This window comes from Pipistrellus hanaki (genome assembly GCF_964339955.1).
Source record: "Pipistrellus hanaki genome assembly, chromosome: 6".
Taxonomy (NCBI): domain Eukaryota; kingdom Metazoa; phylum Chordata; class Mammalia; order Chiroptera; family Vespertilionidae; genus Pipistrellus; species Pipistrellus hanaki.
Genome location: NC_140508.1, coordinates 74,435,806 through 74,456,483, shown reverse-complemented (window position 1 = coordinate 74,456,483; position 20,678 = coordinate 74,435,806). Strand labels below are relative to the sequence as shown.

At 42.5% G+C, this 20,678-nt stretch overlaps 1 protein-coding gene across 3 annotated transcripts in view; it reads left to right on the top strand.

The window, feature by feature from the left end:
• Positions 1-3,378: 3,378 nt before the first annotated feature.
• ARK2N (arkadia (RNF111) N-terminal like PKA signaling regulator 2N) overlaps positions 3,379-20,678 on the top strand; it is a 63,356-nt gene continuing 46,056 nt past the window's right edge. Inside the window, exon 1 of one of the 3 annotated variants that reach the window (XM_084887419.1) lies at positions 3,379-3,677. The gene's annotated coding sequence lies outside the window, so the exon portion shown is untranslated. The remainder of the gene's footprint in view (positions 3,678-20,678) is intronic. The other 2 variants (XM_084887418.1, XM_084887420.1) reach the window with 2 other exon arrangements.

Here is a 20,678-nt window from a genome sequence, read left to right as displayed (position 1 = left end):
ATCCTTCTGCTCTGTTCTGTTCTGGTTCCACATGAACTTGTTGCTCTGGGAAAATGAATCCACTGAGATGGCAATGCCTCTGTACTTGACCGGTATGTCTGTGTCTGTGGGAAGTGCTGGCCTGGAGTGTCACCATCAGAATAATGGACCTGTTTCCAGAGCATTCTCTCTGAGCCCAGAATTGCACCGAGAGTTTTACACACATGACTCATTTCACCCTCAGCTCTCACGAGAGCCTGCGAGGTTGGATCAGGGGTCAGCTGCATTTGACAGGCGAGGATGCTGAGGCTCGGTGAGGTTATGGAACTGAGGGAGAACCGGATCCAAATTCAGACCGGTCAGATTCCAGAGCCGAAGAGCATGCTGCCTCAGAATACTTCTGGATGGCTTTCCATATGAGGACGTAACTGAATCCTGTGGACTAATGCTCTGAGCAGAGCAAGTAATGTTAACTCTGGAAGTGGTGACGTGTCTAAGGTTACATGGCCATCTCAGTGTAGAGGTTCATTCCTGTCCCCAATCCCAATTCCACCGCCCGGTTGAGGTGCTGGGAGATCTAGTGAGTGCTGGTGATGCTGGGAGGGGGTGGTTAAGCCTGAGAGAGGGCTAGCCCAGTTTTGACCAATTTGATATGGAAAAGAAGAGGTGGCTCAGAGCCCAAAGATGAGGGTTTGCCTCTCGGACACCCTTCTTCCCCATTTTCCTCATTTAAAGAGTGATTCTAATAACAGTGCCCTCCTTATAGGGGCCACTGGTGGGAGTAACCTGCTTGGCCAGGAGGGAACAGACTACAGAAGAGTCAAAGCAAGGCCAGTGCCATTCTGATGCTACTGCTCAGGTCACCATTTCTAACAGGCACCTGCTGCAGGCTCAGACCCATTCCAGGTGGTGCATCGCGAGCCAACAATGATGCCGACAGGCCTGGCCTTGGCCTCCAGGGCTTAGAGCAGAAGTTGACAGGAGAACGACCAATATGATCCAGTCGTAACACTGCAGAGAGGCCAGTGGGTAGACATATCTGTAGGATAGTGTCTGTGAGGAGAGGAAACTTAATAGAAATTTCTATAGAGGCAGCGGGATAGAGGGGGATGGTGAGGGAGGTGGTGATGTGGGTGGTGTCAGGGCTGGGCTGATTTTATGGAGGTGGGGTTTCAGGAGCTGGGAGAGATGAGTATATGATGCACAGGAGATTCTAGGAGACAAATCCAAGGCAACAGAAGGAACTGCCCAGCCCTCTACTCCTACAGGGGGTAGAGGAAAGCAATTGCCCTTTTTAGCAATCTAAATATGGCAGTAATAGGGGTAATAATTACGATATCAAATGCATCATCCTCTAGCAATATCCATAGTGCATTCACTATAGGGAATTGACTTATTGGCATTAAACAGGAACAGCCAAGATGGTACATCAGTAGTCAGGGTCCTATACCAGTATCTCCATAGCATTGACAAAATAAGACTGACAGGAATTGTTTTAAAATTAAATGTATTAGTCCACATTCATTCATTCATTCCAAGACCCACAGCTATGATCTGAATAGTTATTTTCTTTTCTGTTTACCCTGAAAGAGCCTGGGCTCTTGTGACCACTCACAAGCTCTCAAATGCCTTGATGACTAAGGTAGCAGGAAAATAAATCCTATATAATAAAAGACTAATATGCAAATTAACCGAACGACCAGTTGCTATGACCAGCACTGACTACCAGGGGGCAGATGCTCAACACGAGAGCTGCCCCCTGGTAGTCAGTGCACTCCCACAGGGGGAGTACTTCACAGCCATAGAAGCTGGGCTCAGGGCTGGTGGATGCAGCAGCAGCTGTGGGAGCCTCTCCCACCTCTGTGGCAGTGCTAAGGATGTCTGCTTGCTGGCTTAGGAAACAGGTCTACACTCCTAAGCCTTCAGTCAGACATCCCCTCGAGGGCTCCTATACTGTCAGAGGGTGAATCTCGGGCACTGGGCTTCTAGTAAATAAATAAATTAACAAATGAGCAAAATAATCTACATAGACAAAATGTTTATCTGGCACCCAGTATGTTCTCAGTTAATTTCAAGGAGGCAGTTGGTGACAGTGGTTGAGACAGCAGGTTCTGGAGTTGGGCTGTGTGAGAGTCCAGTCTTGCCACTTATGTGTGACCTTGGGCAAGTCCCTTTACCACTCTGTGCTGCAGTTTCCATCTTTGTCACCATTGGCTAGTCATAACACCACATTCATAAGGCTGTGAAGATTAAATGAATGAATCCATTGAAACGCATAGTTCAGTGCCTGGCATATAGTAGGCATTCAATGAAAATTAGCTATTATTATAAAATTATTTTATCAATTTATTCATTTAGTTCGTGATGGAAAACTCTTAGGTGTACAGGCAGTCGGAATAAATAAGTGATCTGGGGGAGCTTAAGGGCTTGGTCTAAAGGGGAGACTGATACTAATGGTAATATGGGGCCAGAACTGTGTTTTCATAATCTCCTCCTAGGGATTGTCACACTAGGTCCCAGCACAGCTCCATTTTTCTTCTCAAATCCTTGTTTATTTATTTCTCAAAATTTTGCTTTTAGGGAGCTCAGCCTCTTGGCCATATCTTGGGTAGTGTGGTTTGTTCTCAGCACCTCTTCTAGCTTCCAGGTGGCCTGTGCCTACTATACCTTCCCTCCGGGTCCCGGGTCCCTCACGTTTCTTCCATCTCAGATCTCGACAATTCCTATTGTGCGCCAGTGCGTCACCCTTCCCTGGGAGAACTGCAAGTCAGAGGAGTGACTCCGGGTCTGCAGAGGAGCGCAGAGGTGGAATTTGGGGTGTATGCACCGCGCCTAGGGGTGGGCGGAGCGGGTCTCCCTGGCGCACCCTGTATCGCCAGCAGGTGGCGCTCTATCTGTGAGGCCTGCGAGGTTCCCGTCCAGAAACTTGAACGGGATGTTGACGGCTCTGCGTGAGCAGAGTATATAGCCGAGTATCCCCAAGCCGACGTGGGCATTCTCGAAAAAGTGGGGGGAGAAAGCTGCTTCCTGTTGGAGTTATTCAAGCTTTCAGACACCACGAGCTTCACTCAGGAAGGCTTCAGAAGCGGGTGAGTACGGAGCCGCGCACGGGAAAGGTAGCGCTGTCCTTTTCTTAGGGTATTGCCCATCGTTTGTACTGGCTGGTTTTCCGAACCTCCAAGAAAAGATTTCTGGAACGGAGCTGCCTAATCAGGTGGAGGGGATTGCGGGGGGGAAAATCCCGGGAAGCCGCTGCCTGCGCACCCGCCCGGCTCTCTGCAGCGGGAGGAGCGCGCGCTCCTGCCCGCCAGATGGCGCTGTATGGCTCTCCTTCGGCTTTCCGTTCCGGCCCCTGGAGATTCCCGCCGGAGCGGCCGCTCTAGCCTATCCCGCGGGCTCTGTGGTTCCGGGCGGAAGTGAGGCGCCGAGCCCAACGGCCTCTGGTGACATTTTCTCCGGGCGGCGCGGACGGGTGCTGGGGCTAGGTGGCGGCGGACCCTGCGGAGGCGGCGCGGTTCCCTGTGGCCCCGGCGGGGCTCTGACTGCAACTCTCCGCTCGCCGCCGGGGCCTGTGCTGAGGAGGAGAAGGCGGCGGCGGCCGTCGCGGCCCGAGTCACCGCGGCCCGGAAAGCCCCGGCCGGGTCGGTGCGTGCCCCGACGGGGCGGGCGAGGAGGTGCGGCGCCGCCGCGGAGCGCAGGTGAGGCGGGAAGGGGCGCCGGGCGGCGGCCGGGCAGGGGGCCGCGCGGGTGAGGGCTCTGCGGCGCCCGCCGGGCTGGTGACGGGCCCGCAGGCGGGCGCCGGGTGTTCGCGCCTGGACCCGGCGGCGGACGCGGCCCGGGTAGAGAGACAGACGGGGGGGCTTGCTCGCTCGTTCGCCCGTCGCTGGTGACCCTCTTGTCCTCCGGATCGACCGAGTTGGCGGGACGAGCCTCCCTCCCGTTGCCGGGACCGCTCGGGGCCCGGCTGAGGCGCATTCCTTCCCCCGGGGGCTGGTCGGAGGCTGGGGACGCCGCGGTCCGGGGCCCGCGCGGCGGAGCGACTTTACGGCCCTTGGAGTTGCCTTCACGCAACTTTCCGGCGCCCCGGCGGGCGGGCGGACGGGGGAGCGGCGGCGGCTCTGCCGGCTCTGCGGCCCCGCGGCCGGTGCCTGGCACTGACGCCCGCCCCGGCCCCGGCCCCGGTCCCGGCCCCGGTCCCGGAGAGCCGGCAGCCCGAGCCGCGGCTGCGGCGGCCTCGGCGGGAGGGAGGGCTTCCCGGGCTCGGCGCCGCCTGCCTCCGGGCGCTTGCTTTTTGTCGGCAGACGCCTCCGGTCCGCGGGAGGGATGCGTCAGCCTCCCAAATGGATTTCTTCTGGTGAGTTTGTCGGCGTTATATTTAGAAAACCGGCGACGATGTAAAGCGACGAGCCCCAAGTTAAAGATCGCCGTCTTCTCTGACTTCCCAGGGCGTTCTCTTTTCCCCCGGTAACGCTGCGTCCGTTATTTCTCATGACACCGACCGGCCTCAATGGATAGAGCATGGTCGGAGCAGCAGCCCTCCCTGTGCCCCCAAAGAACCAGCTGCCCGTCCTTCGCCCTCTCCGCGGTCACAGGATACATGCTCTCTGGTCGGAGGAGTGAACGCCTGTGCTTGTCCTCCCAGATTGAACAGCTTGAGCAGTTTATCCTTGGGTGTGCTTTTTGCTCTCTTGCTTGAACTTTTCTCTTTCTGAATGCTTCCATCCAGTCGGATGAAAATTCCACTGATGATGCTGTGTCAAGGTTGGCCCACTTAATTACAAGTACCTCTGGCAGCTTTGCTCAGGCTGTTATTGCGTGGTGCCATGAGGCACATGCTAACAGTTTGAATCACTCCCTTCTCCTGGGATATTTAAGGATGGTTATTAACTTTCTAATGTAGTTTTGCTGATCCTGGCAATCTGGATTCTTCCAGTGAAGAGCATTTTGCCTTTTGGCTTAACGGTCATTAGTAGAGGCTTACAATTGATACGGTAGTTGTTACCCGAAGTCCCGAGGAGTCACAACACGAACTTTTTGTTGTTGTTTTTATAGGAAGTGTAATATTTTGGCAGAGTGACCTGGCCAATACAATGTCTAGTTGAGTGCTTTATGCTCAGTAAATGTAAAATTATGAACTAAGTTTGAGTTCAGGAAACCAGATGAAATTTACTGTGATAATCTGTATGTTACTTTAAAAAGAGCTTAAGTGAAATTTCTTGTAGTTCCATGAAATGAGAAATAAAAATATTTTTAGACATTTCAAAGTTAGATTCCTTTTCACTACTATAATCTTAAAACTTAAAATCGCACCCTTTTCATAATGTAAATATTATAGATGTAAACTTCAAAATAGGTGTTTACAATTAGAAAGGGACATGGTGCCGAAACCGGTTTGGCTCAATGGATAGAGCGTCGGCTTGGGGACTGAAGGGTCCCGGGTTCGATTCCGGTCAAGGGCATGTACCTTGGTTGCAGGCATATCCCCAGTGGGGGGTGTGCAAAAGGCAGCTGATCAATGACTCTCTCATCGATGTTTCTAACTCTCTCTCTCCCTTCCTCTCTGTACAAAATCAATAATAAATAAATAAATAAATAAATAAATACCAAAACAAAAAAACAGTGCTTAGAAAGGGACATGGTAATTATACCTAGAGCATCAGCTAAATACGATTTCTTAGTGGGAAAAATATTTTTTCCTGACATCTTTTTTTAAAAAATATATATTTTATTGATTTTTTACAGAGAGGAAGGGAGAGAAATAGAGAGCTAGAAACGTCGATGAGAGAGAAACATCGACCAGCTGCCTCCTGCACACCCCCTACTGGGGATGTGCCCACAACCCAGGTACATGCCCTTGACCGGAATCGAACCTGGGACCTTTCAGTCTGCAGACCGATGCTCTACCACTGAGCCAAACCGGTTTCGGCTTTTCCTGACATCTTTTAGTGAAAAATGGGAAGGACTGGATTTTGGAGCTGGAAACTTTCTCATTGTTAATTAGCTTCAAATTAAATTCACAGTGTAGCTCTTAATATTACTAATTCATATTAATCTTAAATGCATTTATTTTGTCACATGTTGTTTTATAGTTTTTATGATGATTTATCCAAGACTGATATATTAAAGACAAACTAAACCCTAAACTAAGCTTTAGGGTTGTTGTTGTTTTTTTTTCTTTTAAATATATTTTTTATTGATCTCAGAGAGGAAGAGAGAGATAGAAACATCAGTGATGAGAGAGAATCATTGATCGGGTACCTCCTGCCCCCACACTGGGGATCAAGCCCACAACCTGGGCATGTGCCCTGACCAGGAATTGAACTGTGACCTCCTGGTTCATACATAGGTCAACACTCAACCACTGAGCTACACCAGAGGGCTAAGCTTCAAGTTTTAATTTAATGCAGTTTTCTTAGAACTGAGTGTATGTATATCCTTTAAAGGTTTCTTTTTTTTTCTTTTTTTGGTTAATCCTCACCCGAGGATACTTTTTTGTTGATTTTTAGGGAAAGTGGAAGAGAGAGGGAAAGACAGAGAAGTATTGATGTGAAACACATCAATTGGTTGCCTCCTGCACTGGGTGGGCTGGGAGGAGCCTGCAACCAAGGTACTTGCACTTGACCATAATGAAACCTGGGAAGTTTGGTCCGCAGGCCAACGCTCTATCCACTGAGCCAAATCTGCTAAGGCAAAGGTTTCTATTTTCATAAGTGACATTGGTAGCTTAAGTCTCCCAACTATATGACTAGTAACTTCTGGGAGGTTGTGTAGTCATTATTCAGGGAGATGTTTTGCTGGGATCTTCGATTTTATGGTTTTGAATAGACTTGATATATGGGCAATTAAGATGTTTTTGCTTTTTGTCTTTAAAGTTTGGAATTGGTATATGCCAGAGATCTAACCCTATGTTTGTAACTTTGGTAAACCACTTTAGAATTTTCTAATTTTTCTGCATGTAACTAGGGACATGTTTACTGAATTGACAATACTTGAGAAAACCTGCAACAGATGAAAAAATGTACAATGGTATGTTTTCTTTTGAACCATACTGATTTCAGTATTCTCTTATTTAGGAAAGAGTTGGGGGCCAAATAAGTTTCTTGGGTAGCTATAATTAAACAGTAAAAATGGAATAGATACATTAATAACCGAGGAGAAAGCTATGAGACTATAGAAAATGGAAAGAGCTATTGAGAAAACTTTGAGAAAATACGGACGACAAAACATTCAGATGGCACCTCTTTATTCTTACAGTACTAACTTATTGACTATTTACTGTGTGCCAGTAGTACTCTAGTTACTAGAACTATAGTGATGAATAAGACTGACAGGATCCTGTTGTTATAGGAACTTAACCCTTTGCACTCCGAACCATTCTGGACATTGGTTACCAGCTACTCGACCCTACTTTGCGGCGGAAACTCAATTCCCCGTAATCACTAATAAACTGCAATGTCCCCTGAGAGGGGACATCCAAGTGATATGCTAGAATTCCGATGTCCCCTGAGAGGGGACAGCGGAGTGCAAAGGGTTAAATATTTATACCTGAGGTTTGAAGTAGATTTCACCTGTGCATTCCAGGCAAGAGAACAGCAGTCATGATGAGTATTAATGATCTTGAATGGTTAAGTGTGTCCAAGTGCCATGAGTTTACCGAAGGATAGGTAGGGTAAAAGGAGGTAGGTCCAGGTTGTGAAAATAACAGTACCTTAGTCTGCTAATGAGTTATTATTTCTTTTGGGAGGGGGGGGGGCTACGGAACTCAGGTGGAACATAAAAGATGAGATAGGCATTCCTGTTGAAAGATTTTTCTTTTTAAAAAAAATATTTTATTGGTTTTTTATAGAGAGGAAGGGAGAGAGATAGAGAGTTAGAAACATCAGCTGCCTCTTGCACACCCCCTACTGAGGATATGCCCGCAACCAAGGTATATGCCCTTGACCGGAATCGAACCCGGGACCCTTCAGTCCCCAAGCCGATGCTCGATCCATTGAGCCAAACCGGTTTCGGCAAAGATTTTTTTTTTTTAGTGAATTTCTTTTAAAAAAATATATATATATTAAGTTGATTTTTTACAGAGAGGAAGAGAGAGGGACAGAGCTCTATCCGCTGAGCCAAACCAGTTAGAACAAAAGGCTTTTTCTTTAGCCTTCATTTCAGTGAGTAGACATTTTATGGTTTTATTTTCTTATTTTGGATTGATTCTTTCATAGTTATTTTTTAGTTGTCAAATATCTGTCAAATTAAAATTTGACTGTTGTCACAACTTTTATTTTTAATATATATTTTATTGATTTTTTTACAGAGAGGAAGGGAGAAAGATAGAGAGCTAGAAACATCTATGAGAGAGAAACATCGATCAGCTGCCTCCTGCATACCCCTTACCGGTGATGTGTCCACAACCAATGTACATGCCCTTGACCAGAATTGAACCCGGGACCTTTCAGTCTGCAGTCCACTGAGCCAAACCGGTTTCGGCAACACAGAACTTTTCTAAATCCTTAGCCATTATCTTTAATTTTGCCTACTCTTTAAGGACTCATGATTGTATTTAAGGGAAGTACAATAAACAGTGTTTCAGCTTATGTGTGGGCTGTTTTTCTCAGTACAAGTGGGATTGATGTTCATTTAGTCAGTTTTCACACTCGGCCTACATGTCCTGTGGTAAAAGAAGGAGCAGGGTGAAACTAAAAAGCATCTTGCTTTTCCTGGCCAGTGTGGTTCAATTGGTTGGAGTATCTTCCTATACACCAAAAAAGATTGTAAATTGGATTATCAGTCAGGGCACATACCTAAGTTGTAGGTTTGAACAACTCCTTCTCCTCCTTCCTCCTTCCTCCTCCTCCTCCTCCTCTTCCTCCCCCTTCTTCTTCTTCTTCTCCTCCTCCTCCTCCTTTTCCTCCTCTTCTTCCTCGTCTTCCTCCTCCCTCCTCCCTCCTCCCTCCTCCTCTTCCCCTCCTCCCTCCTCTTCCCTCCTCCTCTTCCCCCTCCTCCTCCTCCTCCTCCTCCTCCTCCTCCTCCTCCTCTTCCACCTCCACCTCCACGAATGGATACAAAGATGAAAGAAATAGCCAAAACTTGTTTGGCTCAGTGGATGCGGTGGCCTGCGGACTGAAAGGTCCCGGGTTCGATTCCAGTCAAGGACATGTACCTTGGTTGCGGGCACATCCCCAGTAGGGGGTGTGCAGGAGGCAGCTGATCAGTGACTCTCATTGATGTTTCTAACTCTATCCCTCTCTCTTCCTCTCTGTAAAAAGTCAATAAAACATATTTAAAAAAAAGATAAAAGAAATAATTGCTTTTCAGGGAACTCAAATGTGGTGATCTAGATGAATTTTAAGTTTCTTTCCTGCTCTAAAATGTAGAGAAGAAAAGTAGGGGAAAAAAGTCCTGTAAATAAAACAGCTATAGTATGGAGTTAGTCTTTTCCTTTATAAAATCATTTTAAATAAGGTATTGGAAGATAGTTCTTTTCTTAAATGGGTCTCTAAGCTTGAAATGATTGGAGTCTTTTTTAAAAAATTAATTTATTTTTTTTATTGTTTAAAGGAGTGTTTTTCAACCTTTTTTGGGCAAAGGCACACTTGTTTCATGAAAAAAATCACGAGGCACACCACCATTAGAAAATGTTAAAAAATTTAACTCTGTGCCTATATTGACTATATATAAAGTAATTCTCTTGAATAGGAATCAAATAAACACAAAGAAAGTATTTTATAATTACTTTATTATGAAATATTAAGTAAACAAAATAGTGAAAAATTATAAAATTCTTGTCTTGTCTGCACCTACGGCACACCAGGCAACATCTCGCGGCACACTAGTGTGCCGCGGAACAGCAGTTGAAAAACGCTGGTTTAAAGTATTATATGTTTCCTTTACTCCCCCCCTCCACCCCCATTACCACCATCCAGGACAAGCCCCCACTGCCCCAGTGTCCATGTCCTGATTGGAGTCTTGAATGTTCTTTTTGACTGCCAGGTCATTTACAAAATACTTTTTACTTTGCTTGGAATTCTTGTCAATGTATTAGTAAATCAGTGCTGATGATTGTTCAGAGAGGAATAAAATTAAATCTGTTAAAACTGATACCAAAAAACCGCCCAAACACTTACACAGTCATTCCCATGAACCTGGATGAACTAGGATTGTGTTTAGGTAATATAGAAATTAAAGTTCATTAGCATGGTTAGCATTAGGGAAACAAGATATCAAAGCAATCAATATAAGTTGTTTTTTTACTGAGTTGTCTGGTTAAAAAACAATAGCACTTTTGTGATGTCCAGAGTTAGCATTTTGTTAGTGCCTTATAATTAGAGAAAGGTATTGTTGGGGAGAGGGAAGTTGGGTGTGGACTAAAACTCTAGGAAAACAGGACTATTTTCATTTCTGTATTAAGATAAAAAAAAAACCTCATGTGGTTAAGATTTTAAGTAGTATCCTGTCTGCCTTAGTTTTAACCCAGTATATGAAAGTATAGTGTATTCTTCAATCAACATTTATTATCAAAGGTTTCCTATTATTTTTCTGCACTGCAATCCACTAAATAATTTGCCATGAGCCTGAGGGCATGTATAGTGGATAGGTTTTCAGCAACATATATTTTGGGGACCTCAGGTCCCAGCGTGTGGTGATCCATCTTTATGTGTACTGTCTTCTGAGAGAGATAGAAAATGGCCTGAACACGCCAAAGTTGGTTTGGCTCAGTGGATAGAGCAGGGGTCTTCAAACTATGGCCCTCGGGCCACATGCGGCCCGCAGAGGAGTCTGATCCTGCCCGCCAGGTTTTTTGGGCAGTGAGCGCAGCCGAGGTGTTACAGTAGGAATTAGTAGTTCATATAGTCCGGCCCTCCAACTCTCTGAGGGACCGTGATCTGGCCCCCACTTTAAAAAGTTTGAGGACCCCTGGTAGAGCGTAGGCCTGCGGACTGAAAGGTCCCAGGTTTGATTCCAGTCAAGGGCATGTACCTTGGTTGCGGGCACGTCCCCAGTAGGTGTGTGCAAGAGGCAGCTGATCGATGATTCTCTCTCATCAATGTTTCTAACTCTCTATCCCTCTCTCTTCCTCTCTGTAAAAAATCAATAAAAATATATTTAAAAAAAAAAGAAAAAAAAGAAAATGGCCTGAACCAGTATTCTAGGAAGAAACCTAGAACCTGTGTTTTAAATTATTCTTGATTTACACTGTTGGTGCTTTTGAGTTTTTAGAGTGCCTTTCGTTAGCCACTGTGCATTTTTTGCATTTGATAACTTCCTTGCCTTTTTATTTGATGCTATTTTATATGCAGTCCTGGTACTGGGCCAGATACATGTCAGTAGTAGTATATCTGCCACATGAAGTGATTTGAGCAACCATTATCACTCTTGACCTATTTATAGAGCTTATATTAGTGAAGAAAAGTTGGTTGGCAAGCAAGCAAAACTCTCTTCCTATGGTTTCAATCTCAGAATTTATATTTCAGTTCTGCTTAAACAAGATAATTGAGCTGCATTCATTTTTAATGATCCCTTTCTGTACACTAACCTTTTAGCACTCCAGTTTCTTAACTACACTCTTGAAGGAAGAAATACCAAATAACTATTATCACACTGAAAAATAATTGGCAATGATTTCCTAATATCATGATATTTGAGGTTCAGATTTCTCTATTTTATAAATGTGTTTTTACAGTCATTCAGATCACAAGTCAAATAAGGTCTGTGCGTTGTTTTATAATCTATAGGTTCCTTTCCGTTTCTTATTCCTGGCAAATTATTTGTTGAAGAAACAAGAGTTTTCCCAGTTTGAATTTGCCACTTACATTCCTGTAGTGTTATTAAACACATTCCTCTACCCCCTGGGCTTCTTGTTGTTAATTGGTATTAGGTTTAGAGGCTTGATCAAATTCGGTTTCTATGAGGTATATTCTCTCTCATTTTCTCCTTTGAGGGAAAAAATGCTCTATAGATGATGTTGAGTATTTATATCAGGAAGTACATAATGTTCTCTGTGGTGTTAGCAGCTGTTGATGCTTATTGCCTAACTCCATTAATTTATTACTCATAATTTCTCACTCTGAATACTTTTTATCATTCTTAGTTATGAGTTTTTTAAACTGTATCTTATTTATAATAAGCCTGTTCAACCTCTTTTGAGAGCTAAGTGAAGGGAAAAGTTGCTGTGGAGAAAAGAGCATTTTCTGTATTGTAATTCTGTAGTGTTTTTAATTCAGTCCTGATCTTTGGTTCCTGCGCTGTTCCACATTATCCAGGCTACAACTTCTCACTGGAAAAACTAACCCCAAATCCTGACTCATACTGGGAAGATGTCCTTCAAAAGCAGAATTTGTTTTGTAATATTGGTGTTTGTATAAGATAAGAGTACTGTTGTCATTAAGTTATAATTTATAGTAAGAATTAAAAAAGGGTTAATTTTAATATTTCAAAAGATTTGGGAACATCACTGTTATAGATGCAGTATAATCTTCTAGACCTAAATATCTGGGGAGGTGGGGCTTAATATTGTTTCTTAGTAAGATACTGCTCTTTACTTTTTCGTTTTTTTAGTGTCTGTTTTTTGCATCTTTATGCATAAGTACCAATCATTTTATAATACATACTAATGACCCAGCGTGAAATTGCATGAGACCCCAGACTGCGTTGCACCGTGGGATTCCCCCAGTCCCACCCCGCCTTGAGACCCAGAGTCAAGTCCTGCTGTTCCTCGGGACCTGGAGTCAAGTCCCTGCCCACTTGTGCTGCACATGCAGTCCTGCCCACCCGCACGTGCACCTCGCTGCACATGCAGCCTCCTGGTGACTGGTCTTTGGTCATTAAGGTGTTAAGGCCACTGGGTTTTTATAATAGAGACTAGAGGCCCAGTGCACAAAATTTGTGCGGTGGGGGTGGGGTGGGGGGTGGTCCCTTAGCCCAGCCTGCATCTTCTACAATCTGGGATATCCCTCTCACAATTCAGGACTGCTTGCTCCCAACTGCTCCCCTGCCTGCCTTCCTAATTGCCCCTAACAGCTTCTGCCTGCCAGCCTGATCACTCCCTAACCACTCTGCTGCCAGCTTGATTGATACCTAACTGCTCCCCTGCCAGCCTGTTTGCCCCTAACTGCCCTCCCCTTCAGTCCTGGTCACCCCTAACTGCCCTCCCCTGCAGGTCTGGTCACTCCTAACTGCTCTCCCCTGCAGGCCTAGGTCCCGCCAATTGCCCTTCCCTGCAGGCCTGATCATCCACAACTGCCCTCCCTTGCAGGCCTGGTTCCTTGCAAATGCCCTACCCTGCTGGCCATCTTGTGGTGGCCATCTTGTGTCCACATGGGGGCAGGATCTTTGACCACATGGGGGCAGTCAGCTTGTACGTATGTTGGAGTGATGGTCAATCTGCATATTATTTTTTTATTAGATAGTATTGAGGCCTAGTGCATGGGTGGGGGCCAGCTGGTTTGCCCTGACGGGTGTTCCAGATCAGTGTGGGGGTTCCCTTGGGGTATGGGGTGGCCTGGCTGAGGGGCCTGTGATGGTTTGCAGGCCAGCCACAACCCCTGGCGACCCAAGCAGAGGCCCTGGTATCTGTGATTTATGTATCTTCTACAATTGAAACTTTGTAGCCTGGAGCAGCAGCAAGCCTCCTGCTTGCTCTGTGGCTGCAGCCATTTCCGTTTGGATTTGTTTACCTTCTTTTTCTTTTTTCTTTTTTTTTTTTTTTTAAAGAGAGGGACAGAAACTTTATTTTTTTAAATTTTTTAAAAAATATATTTTATTGATTTTTTATAGTGAGGAAGGGAGAGAGATAGAAAGCTAGAAATGTCAATGAGTGAGAAACATCGACCAGCTGCCTCTTGCACACCCCCTACCGGGGATGTACCCGCAACCAACGTACATGCCCCTGACTGGAATCGAACCTGGAACCTTTTAGTCCGCAGACCGATGCTCTACCACTGAGCTAAACCGGTTTTGGCAGTTTACCTTCTATAATTCAAAATTTGTAGCATAGAGTGGAGTCCTAGGCCTGCAAGGGCAGTTGGAAAGCTTGGCTTCCTCCGTTGCCAGGGAAACCCAAACCTCCCTCCTGCTCTCTGTGGCTGTAGCCATCTTGGTTGGGTTTATTTACATACTCGCTCTGATTGGCTGGTGGATGCAGCGGAGGCATGGTCAATTTGCATATTACTCTTATTAAATAGGATAAATGTAAAGAAACAGCTTTATTAGACTATTAGCAGTGTGTCAATTTTGCCTTATGTTTTTATTTGGAAAGATAAAAGTTACTTTCAGAAATTATGTTGATTCTTTGTAATGGAAAAACATATTTTTATATTTAATACGTTTTTATTGACTTCAGAAAGAGGATGGGGGAGGGGGGAGAGATACATCAATGAGAAACATGGATTGGCTGCCTCTTCTACATGCCCCTCCTTGGCTGCCTCTTCTACATGCCCCTCCACAGGGGATCAAATGAAAAACCTGGGCATGTGCTCTGATCAGGAATCTAAAAGTTGACTTCTTGGTGCATGGGCCGACAATCAACCACTGAGCCACACTGGCAGGGCTGGAATATATTTTTCCATGCAAGTCAGTAGTATTTAGTTTTAAGCAAACGAAATATTTCATTAGTGGTCTTGGTGATTTTTAAAAGTGATTGAGTTCATCACTTCAAATACTTATTAAATATTGTGTGCTAGAAACTGAGTGAATTGAAGATGATTAACATAATCCCTGTTTTAACCCACTTAATCTTCCTCTAAGGAAATAGTAATATAATGGGGCTAAAGGGCATGAGTGAAAACATTTACATAATTAACTTGGAGGCAGAAATTCTAAGGTCTGTAGGCAGTTTCATTACTTTCTTTTGTTTTAAAAGTCCAATCCATTTAAGAAGTAAATGGCTTTTTTTTTTTTTTGTTTTATTAATCCTCACCTGAAGAGATATATATTTTCCCCCTTGATTTTTAGAGAGAATGGAAGGGAGGAAGAAAAACCCAGAAAGAAACATGTGAGAGAGACACATCAATTGGTTGCCTCCCGCATGCCCAAGCAGCACGGACCAGACCAGACCAGCTAGTGCAAGAACTAATTGTCTTTACAGTAGTTTAAAAATAGTTCAATTGTTTTGATTTTTAGTGCTAGGAATGCATCAGACTCACAGATTCAGTAGTAACCATGCATAGTTGAGTATTTAAACTGTAAGTCAGCTAAGGGGTTTTGAAGCTAAGCCTTTTAAAAAATAACTTTTAAAAATGTGTTTATACTTGATTGTTGGAGGCTATTTAAACTGCAACTCTATTGCTGAATAACTACTTTCCTCTTTATTTATTTATTTATTTATTTTTATTTATTTATTTATTTAAACAATCTTTTTTAAATTTATTTTTATTTATTTATTTATTTATTTATTTATTTATTTATTTATTTTTATTGATTTTGTACAGAGAGGAGGGGAGAGAGATAGAGAGTTAGTAACATCGATGGGAGAGAGTCATCGATGAGCTGCCTCTTGCACATTCCCTACTGGGGATATGCCGGCAACCAAGGTACATGCCCTTGACTGGAATCGAACCCGGGACCCCCCAGTCCCTAAGCCGACACTCTATCCATTGAGCCAAACTGGTCTCGGCTCCTCTTTATTTTTTAATTGAATTTTAGAGAGAGAAAAGAGAGAAACTTCATGTGAGAGCAAATCAATTGGTTTGCTCCCACACACCCTCTACTGGGGATTGAGCCCACAACCAGAGCATGTGCCGTGTCCAGAATTGAACAGGCAACCTTCCCGTGCACAGGTTGAACACCCACCCAACTGAACCACATTGGCCAGGGCAACTCTTTTTCACTTTATATTGCATAGTTTTTATTTTTATTGATTAATCATTTGGTGTGCCTTGGGCATAATTTAAAATAAGCACATGGGAAACTAGTTTTCTTCCAATATAAAGAACAAAAAATGGTGGTTGTGTAGTTTGTATAAAATTAATCAAAACAAAGGATGTTTTGTTTTAGTAAAAAATTTCAAAGAATACTGTTTACTTTCTAAAGTGTAAAATGTAGGTATGCCTTAATTTATATACAAGATGTATTCTTGTATATTTTTGGGAAAGCGAAACTTTAAATAAACTTTAAATACATTAGGAAAAAATGTTTTAAAGGGATCTGTATTAAAACCTCACCTTTAAATATGTAGCCTAATTTAACTTCTGTAAAGATTCAGAGGTTCAGAACTTTATTTTGGTTAGAGGAAGCTACTTATGTAGCGTGATCTAGTCTTAAGAAGCAGGTTGGAAATTCAAAAACTGTTCTAAATATACCTGTTAAATTTATCTAAATATATCTTGGCCGTTGACCTACATATTCTTTTCTTAGAAATGAGGATTATACATTTCAGGTTAACTATGAGCCATAATTAATAAAAATAATTAAAATGTTCCCAGCCCTAGCCTGTTTAGTTCAGTAGAATGTCAGGGGGACTGCGGACTAAAGGGTCTCAGGTTCGATTTTGGCCAAGGGCACATGTCCCGATTGTGGGCTCAAAACCCCCCCTCCCCGCCAATTAGGGCATGTGTAGGAGGCAGCCAATCAGTGATTCTCACCATTGATTGATGTTTCTATCTCTATCTCTCTCCCTTCCTCTCTGAAAACAATAATAATAAAAAAAAAAGTTCCCCAAACCTAAATAGAATTGTTTAGATAATGTTAGTATGGATAGACCACTTTTAAAATTACAATAAAAAAAATCCTACAAATATGCAATAAAACATTAATTTAAAAAATATATATCTTTTTTATTGATTTCAGAGAGAGAGAGAGAAAGAGAGAGAGAAAGAGAGAGAGAGAGAGAGAGAGAGAGAGGAACATCAGTGATGAGAAAGAATCATTGATTGGCTGCCTCCTGCACACCCCACACTGGGGATTGAGCCCGCAACCTGTTCCTGAGTGGGCATGTGCCCTGACCAGGAATCGAATCATGACCTCCTGGTTCATAGGCTGACGCTCAACCACTGAGCCATGCTGGCTGGATTGATTTTTATCTTTTTTAATGACTAGTGACTGAAGCAGTCTTTTAGTGGGTTTTATTTTAAACTGAAATTGCCTTATCTTTCTTCTTTTTAAAATATCACTTGAAACTTTTTGAAAACTTTGAGGTCTTGGATAATTAATTCATGGTTAAGCATTTATGCTGTATCTAAAATTGATCAACAGCACCAGTAGTGCCACTTAGAAGCACTAGTTTTCCATTGCTGAGAAGCAAAGGCCCAGGTAATGCAAATTGTTCTTATGTTGCCTTTTTCATAAAATCTACAAGTAGAGCCATTAATTCAGTAGTTTTTCTGTATGATATGACCTAGCTCCTATGAAAATGTTTATGCAGAAGATAACTGTAGTGTATGCACAGACACATACATAGTAGCTTTACATGCCTTTTTTAAAAAGCAAAAATGAGATTCAGCAGGTTCATTTAACTAATAAGTCCAATATGCAACTAGCTTCTTGCCTAGTTGGATGTAGGAACTCATTTGATAACTGGGCTCTATTTTTCTCCCTTTGTACTGGCTCTCTACTCTTTTTTTTTTTTTTTTTTTTTAATTCTTATCTGAGGCTATGTCTTTATAGATTTTTGGTCCGGCAGTTGTGGCTTAGTGGTTGAGTGTTGACCTGGGAACCAAGAGGTTACTACCGTTTAATTCCTGGTCAGAACACATGCCTGGGTTATGGGCCTGATCCCCATAGGATTGTGCAGGATGGATGATTCTGCTTGATGTTTCTATCTATCCTCCCTTTTTCTAAAATCAATAGAAACTTTTTTTTTTTTTTAAAGGTATGTGTCTACATTAATCTTTTTCCATGTGGATGTTCAGTTGTCCTAGCACCATTTATTGAGACTTTTTCCATTGAACTACTTTGGCTCTTTTGCCAGAAGTCACTTGACTATGGGTCTATTTTTGGGCTCTCTATATTCACTTCCATTGATCTATCAATAATATTTGTTCTTTGGCTGGAATTATACTGTCTTGATTACTGTAATTTTATTGATTTTTTTTTTTTTTTTTTTTTTTTTTACAGAGAGGAAGAGAGAGGGATGGAGAGTTAGAAACATAGATGAGAGAGAAAAGAAACATAGATGAGAGAGAATCATCGATCAGCTGCCTCTTGTACACCGCCCACTGGGGATGTGCCTGCAACCAAGGTACATGCTCTTGACCGGAATTGAACCTGGGATCTTGAAGTCCGCAAGCCGACGCTCTGTCCACTGAGCCAAACCGGTTTCGGCTACTGTAATTTTATAAGTCTTGTGTAGTGTCAGTCCTCCAACATTCAGTATTCTGTTGACTATCTGGGTCTTTTGCCTTTCTACATAAATGTAGAACCTATGAAATTTGTCATCACCTATGAAATTTTTTGTTGGAATTTTGATTGGGAATACATTGAATTTATTGATCAAATTGGGAAGAATTGCCATCTCAGCAATAATGAGTCTTTCAATCCATGAACACAGAATATCTTCCCATTTATTTACATCATCTTGAAGGTTAAGAACCGGAAGAATTGGTTTGTGATAAAGGTCAGAATAATGATTACTTTTGAGGGGCAGGTAATGACCAGAGGGTAGAGGAAGGCTTTAGGATTTTGGAAATATTTTGTATCTGTATGCTCACTAAATAGATATATTAACAAAAATCCATAAATTTATACACTTTTTAAAATTTTTATTTATTTATTTATTTATTTGTTTGTTTATTTTTATTTTTTATTTTTTACTTTTTTTATTTTTTTAAATATATTTTATTGATTTTGTACAGAGAGGAAGGGAGAGAGATAGAAAGCTAGAAACATCGATGAGAGTCATCGATCAACTGCCTCTTGCACATTCCCCACTGGGGATATGCCCGCAACCAAGGTACATGCCCTTGACCGGAATCGAACCCGGGTCCCTTCAGTCCCCAAGCCGACGCTCTATCCATTGAGCCAAACCGGTCTCGGCTGTTTGTTTATTTTTAAGGTGTTTCTTACGTGCCAGGCATGGGCTTAACCTCTTTATTTTTTATTTAAAAAAATATATATTTTATTGTTTTTTTACAGAGAGGAAGAGAGAGGGATAGAGAGTTAGAAACATCGATGAGAGAGAAACATCGATCAGCTACCTCCTGCACACCCCCCACCGGGGATGTGCCCGCAATCAAGGTACATGCCCTTGACCAGAATCGAACCCAGGACCCTTGAGTCTGCAAGCCGACGCTCTATCCACTGAGCCAAACTGGTTTCGGCGTCTTTTTAAAAAAAAATATGGTTTTAGAGAGAGAGAGAGAAGGTGAGAGAAGTAGTCATTTATTGTTCCACTTATTTATGCATTAATTGGTTTGCTTCTTGTAAGTGCTGTTACCAGGGAGTCAAGCTTGCTATATTGGGATGATGCTCTATCCAACTGAGCTACCAGGATAAGTTGCATACTTATGATGTGTGTAGACTTTTCTATGCTAATATTTTAATAAAATGTTTCTTAAAGAAGAAGAAAACTTAGAGGACAGAATCAATTTTGACTTAAAGAGCAGAGAACTTTATAATTTGTCACATTATACCCCAAGTTTGTTTTATAGTGGCCTAATACCCACTTACTGGTACTTTTGAAAATTTGTGGGTATAGATTTTTTTTTTTTTGAGGGGAGGAGGTGGCAGGAAGTGGGCAAATATTGAAAATAAGCCGACTCATCTGAAAGGTAGATCTTTAGTGTGTTTCTTGTGGACTGTTTTCATGTTGGATATTTTTGTTGGTCACAGATATAGACAGAATTTTTATTATAAATTTTAAGTAAAATGAAGGACTACAGTAGACTTACTCTTGGAAAATACTATGCCATAAATTCAATTTGAAACAATGTTCTCAAGGGTAGTTGGTATATGTAAGCCCTATCAGTTGTTATTTGAAACTAGATTAGATAAAATAGGTATTTGGTTTGGATTATCTTGAATTGCTTATCCTGAATTGCTAGGGAATAGATAGGATCACTTATAAGTTTTTTTTTTTTTTTTTTTTTAACTTAAATTTCTTTGTCGAAGTGTTATAGCCTCTACTCTTAGTGAGAAAAATCATTCTTGTTTGGTAGTAAAACACTGACCCTCCAAAGTTGCTTTTTTGTCTAAATATTAGGTTAGAATATTGTTTTGTGCAAGAGAGCAAAGTAGGAATTCATGAATTTAATATTACACGTGGAGAATCAGTATAAGTTAACTGGCTCATATATATTGTATTTGAGGTATTAGCTCTTTGTATTTCTTATGAGTTCTAGGGTGGTGATAAGAAACAAACAGATACAGGAGTGTTAGCAATTAGAATGTACCATTTTACATGACTGTGGAGAAAAATCTTGCCTAGAAGCAATTTAATTTAATGGGCTGTGCTTGTGTCAGCTTGTGGTTTCAACAGAAAGTGCCTGTAGCAACATACACTTTGTAACAGAAATGACTTCAGTTTGCATTTGTCACATCAGGTAGGACAATACAGTTTTAGTTTATTCATTCATGTTTGTGTTAGGGTAGTGGTGTTAAAGAAGGGTTAATGATGGTTGTCGCTCACAAGGGGTATAATTGAAAGTGGTAAAATTGAAAGGCAAGGCTTTCTTATGTTGAATGCTCAATGATTTTATACATTGCTATGTCAAAACCCTCAGGAGGGTTTCCTGTATGGTTGCTCTTAGATAAGATCCCATTAATTATGGTCCTTTTTT